At 40.4% G+C, this 5,463-nt stretch overlaps 1 pseudogene; it reads right to left on the reverse strand.

The window, feature by feature from the left end:
* Positions 1-3,105: 3,105 nt before the first annotated feature.
* LOC100732308 (tubulin beta-4B chain-like) lies at positions 3,106-4,149 on the reverse strand (annotated as a pseudogene).
* Between the last annotated feature and the right edge of the window lie 1,314 nt (positions 4,150-5,463).

A 5,463-nucleotide genomic window follows, 5' to 3' on the forward strand; every position in this document is an offset into this window, starting at 1 on the left:
TTCTGGCTGCCTCATAGTTGGTCCAAGAGTAGTTGGACTGAACGCATAGGCTCTAGAGGTGGGAACATGGTCCAGGATGGTCCACCAGTCCGCTCCACCTCACTAATCTCAAAAGGAACTGGTGCAGGGATGACCCCGTGGCCAAACACAGTCCAGTGTGAATCTTCCGGGGCTTTTTTTGGGAAAAAATTTGGAGGAAGGGAAAAAGGAAAGAAGTGAAAAAGTGGGGAAGAAGCCCCTTTATCACTGGGATTGCTGAAAACAGAGGATGTAAAGTTAGTACTGATGGGCATCTTTCAGTCTTGTGAATAGAGCCTGTTTGAAGGAAGCCCTCACAAAACAAAATGGAGCGCAGAAATGGAGACAGTGATTCATCATGACACTGTCCAAACTCCTGAGTCCTGTCAAGCTTACAAACTGTCTTACCTCCAGGTTTAAATAAATTATTTTTTTCTGTTTTTGCCAGTTTGTATTGGACTTCTCTCATTTGACACCAAAAATATTTTAACTAATTGAAAAACTTAAGAGAATAATGAATGACCTGTCATCAGATCTTTGTGGGAAACATTAGCCAATTGGTTTGGATTGTCTCAGAAGCAGACTCTACAGTAAGACCTATGGACAAGTAGTTTTTTTAGGAGATGGAGAGTCAGGAAGTAAGATGAGGAAGGGAAAGCATTCCAATAAGAGAATCTTGTCAAACCCAGGAACCAATGTGAGTGACTAGACCTTATTTCTATGGGGGAAAACTGTGGGAGATGAATGTAAAATTCATGTCACACTGTTACTAAATTAAGCAGTAAGGGAATTGGAATTTTTATACTACAATTCCCCTTAATTATTGGTTGAGAACTATTCTTCAATGTGTGTTAATTTAATTGTATTTCAGGCCTGATCTAAAAGCAAGCAAAACAAAGAGGGAGAACAAGCCAGAGAGCGAAATAAGCAAGCAGCAGCTAGCATTGGATGTCAGACAAAGAGGTACAGATGCAGGCATTTGGAAGTCAGCAGGACTCCATGAAAATGGGCTAAACAAGGCTCACCTTTTAACTTCAGGACTTCGTAAACCTTTGCTATGTAATGTTAATACTGAACATCCAAAAATGAAGTTGTGGCATATAATGATTTCCAAATTTCTTTTCACATAGAACTTTTCCTGTATGAGTTATTTTTTGTACTTGTATCCTGTAGCACATGCTTTGCCCTTAAGGCATAGTCTTGCTGTAAATCCATGCAGGATTCAATAGACTCTATCTCAAAATTTTGAAGGAATCATTGGGTAAAATTGTTACATTTGGTCAACAAATAATGATTACATTTTAAAAATTTAACAAATGACTGTTATAGATGATTCTACAATCTGACCATTGTTTTAACCTTGAGGCAGCAAAGACCCAGAGCATTTCGGGCAGTTGCTTGAGAGTGTTAATCAGTTTGTGTAAAGTCAGCCCTGGGGTCCAAACTCCCCCTCAACTAAAGGGCGGAATCACTGTTTATCAAGTACTTTAAATTAAATGAGATTCACAGCTATGCTGGAAACACTTTTTGTCTTGTAATCTTTCAAATGTATTGCCAATCTTTTCTAGCCATGATTTTTGATTGATAAGTATTTCTTTTAACAGGTAGCAGAACAGAAACTCTTGATTTTTGTTTTGTTTTGTTTTCCACTGAATTTTGCAGACAAAGGTTTTAGACATTGTGTAGTATTTCCCTGGGGCTGCCTCTCAGGCATTCTTTACTCTGTAGACCTGGGATTTATTCTTTCTTGTCAAGAAGTTGATGTTCACTGCAACTTGCATTTCTAGATCACGGTCAAAATATACTTAAGTTCATGGGTGCCAGCGAGTCAGAGAGAGTAGGTAGGTCAAGAACTGCATTTATGGTCCTGCTAGTGGATGAGTCCTGGTGCTACTGTGCGTGATTGAAAACAGTAGTGCACTTATATCTATTAGGCAGCTTTAGGCATTCTCAAGGTCTTTCCATTCTTTTTGAAAAAGTAATACAGATTTAGAGGCTAGTTTTCATTAAACATGGTACATAAAAATATCTACAGTGTATCTTTATTATGATTTACATATGTGTACTGTATATAAATACCAAATATTTAACTAACCATTTCCCTCTTCCATTTCTGGGATTTTAAAATTCAGTACTAGATTTCAAGTGATATTATTGACACAACTGAAGGGAAACTGTCTTAAACATGCTTCTTTATTAAGTTGCTCTGGCTAAAACTGGGTCAAATTATATATATTACACATAACTCCACAGAATAAAATCTCAAAGCAATGTGATAACCTCATACATGGTATGTTTTATCATACAATATTAGTATTCTAATGGAAAGGTCATTACCATTAGAGCTCTCCTTTAAATTTTAGCAGTCATTCATGCTTTCAGAATGCTGTTTGTTCTTTGATGAACACAACAGTAAAAGAAATTTTCATGATATTTACTTTCTAGGAGTTAGTTATTATTCTGGCTGCATGTGTATTTGTAATATGTAGAAGACAATAAACTCATATTATCTGACACTACATTACATGATGTAGACTATGAGAAATATGTATTTAGAAAAAGGAAGAATATTACAGCTAAAAATATAGGAAGGGCTTTCTGAAGAGGAAAGGGAGACTTTGCTCAGTAATTCATACCTCTGTGACTCTGAATTAATTGCTGAGTTTACTTTTTGCTTAGTATTTGTTCGTCAACATGCACTCTAACGTGTGTTTTCATAGGGAGACACAGTGGACCTGCTCACTTACAAACGTTCACTTTTTCATACCATCAGAAGGACTCTTTTAATTTTTAAAATCAATTTTATTTTATTTATTTTTCACTATGAAAATGCTTTAATGATCTGTCTGTACAGAGTGTGGTGTCGAGACAAGGACAGCAGTGCACAGAGTGAGACAGGGCTATCAGAGACTGCGGACGGGGTAAAGAGTTCACAGTGCTCCCAGACTTTACCAGCTAACAGCTCTATGCCACCACTTCTTCCTTACCTTGCTCCTCAAACTCGCCCTCCTCCTCAGCTGTGGTGTTCTTCTACTGCTGGTACTCGGACACAAGGTCCTGCTGCTGCTAACAAGGTGGCAGACATTTCTAGCCCCTGGGTAAGATGTTACAAACAGCTGTCTTCATGTTGTTGTTTTGGACATTATGTTTCTGTTTGTCCACCTCTTACATGGACAAGAGGCCCCTTTATATTGTGGCCACTGTCAGGTAGTGGCCATGGCAGGGGTCGCAGGCAGCCATGTGTTCTTGGCATCAAACATCTGCTGGGTGAGCTTAGGCACCATCAAGGCCCTGACCTGTTGGCTGCCATGCTGGTCAGAGCAGCAAAGCCAGGCGTGAAAGAGTGCAGGCAGGGGAATGGCACCATGTCCACAGCCAGCTTCCTCAGGTCAGCACTGAGCTGGCCAGGGAAGCGCAGACAGGCAGTGACCTCCCTCATGGTGGCCGACACCAGGTGATTCAATTCACCTTATTTGGACATGGTGAGCTTTAGGGCTCTGAAGCAGATGTCACACAGGGCCTTGTTACCAATGCAGTTGGTTCCATCTGTGTTTTCTGTAAGCTGGTAGACTAAGAGGATGGCATTGTAAGGCTCAACCAGTGTGTCTAATTGGGTGAGGGTATCATACTGAATGTGTTCATGATCCAGTCTGGGAACTCTTCCCGATCTTGCTGATGAGGAGGGTACCCTCCTCATCCCACACCCAGTTCCCTCACCTAAGGAGTGGGTTAACTAGAATCCCTGCAGGCAGTCCAGCTCTCTTTTTCTTTCTCACAACATCTAGCACTGAGTCTACCAGCTCTGCATCTTCTGTGTAGTGCTCTTTGCCCCCATTGTTCCCAGAAGCAATTTGACAGAAGACAAAGTTGTCAGGCCTGAATATCCGCCTGAAAAGCTCTGAGAGCAGAGTCCATGGTCCCGGGCTCCAGGTTCACCAGTGCAGCATGGGGTACGTATTTGCCACCTGTGGCCTTTTTGCAGTACATGTTAATGTGCTCCAAGTGCAGGTTGCTGTCTCCACGGTACGTGCCAGCAGGGTCAGTGTCATGCTCATCCCTGATCACCTCCCGGAACTTGGCCCCAATCTGGTTGCCGTACTGCCCAGCCTGCAAGTGGGCAATTTCCCTCATGGTGAGGACTGTGGTGACAACATGGGCACTGAAATGGTGCAGAGAAGCAAGTGCACAGAATGCTCAAATCAATTTTATTTATACACAGTAAAATTTATACCTTCTAAGAATACGAGTCAATAATGTTTTCCAAATATAGTTATTTTGTTACCACTATTATAATTAAGCTATAAGACACTCCCATCATTCTGAAAAGTGCCCTCAGCCCCTTGATCATTCCCTACCCTCCCCTTCCCCTGGCCCCACACCACATTCCCAGATAATGACTGATCTGCTGTATGTCTGTATATAGTTTTGCCTATTTTAGAATTTCACATGAATGAAATCATGCTGTCTGCATCCCGTTGTGCCTGGCTTCTTATGCTCATCATGTTTTGAGATATATGTGAGTTGTACATGCAGTCAGACAGTACACAATGATGTTGTAGTCAGCAACTGACTCATAATAGTGACCCCATAAGATTGTACCATGAAGCAATGTCATAGCTGTTTTAATTCATGGAAGTGCATTCTGTACATTCTGTGACACTAGCACAATGATGAAATTGCCTAGGGTACATTTCTCAGGAGGGTTCCCTGGTAAGCAGTGAATGCTTGTATCAAGATTTAGCTATTAATTTCCTGCCTGAATAGCACTCCATTGTATGGCTACAGTGCAAAATGATTATCTACTCATTTGCTGGCAGACATTGGAGTATTGTTGAGTTGTTTGACTATTATGGATAAGTCTGCTATGAGCATTATTTAACAGTCTGTGGATAGATATTTTTCCTCTTGAAAAAATACCCAGAATTGGGAATTATTGGTCTATATGGTAGGTATGAATAATTTTGTAAGACTTGAATTTATTGAAATCATGATAACATTTTAGAATCCCACTGGCAGGGTATGAGAATTCTGCATCCTCTAACTATGTACAAGCACTGAGAACTCGTAGGTTTTTTTTTTTTAATGTAAAATTGTTCTAGAGGGCATATTATAGTACCTCAGTGTGGCTTTTTAAAGTTTTTTTCCCTTTTACTTCAGTAGCTATCATCTCAGCCTGTGTTCCTCTGAATCAGTTGGCTCTCTCCCTGGCCCATGACTGATGCTGGCTCATGTCAGTGTGGCTTTAGTTGGCCTTTCTCTTATGATTAATTATGTTGTACGTCTTCGTATGTTTATTTGCCTCTCATATATCTCTTTTGGCTCATGTGTCTATTCAAATCTCTAACCTGCTTTACTGTGCTATTTGTCTTCCTGCTAATAAATTGTGAGAGCTCTTTTTATATTCTGGATTAAAGTCCTCTATCAGATATATGTTTTGCAAACATT

This window comes from Cavia porcellus, unplaced genomic scaffold (assembly GCF_034190915.1).
Source record: "Cavia porcellus strain 051 isolate PalLab524CR breed Dunkin Hartley unplaced genomic scaffold, mCavPor4.1 scaffold_19, whole genome shotgun sequence".
In the NCBI taxonomy this organism is placed as follows: Eukaryota; Metazoa; Chordata; class Mammalia; order Rodentia; family Caviidae; genus Cavia; species Cavia porcellus.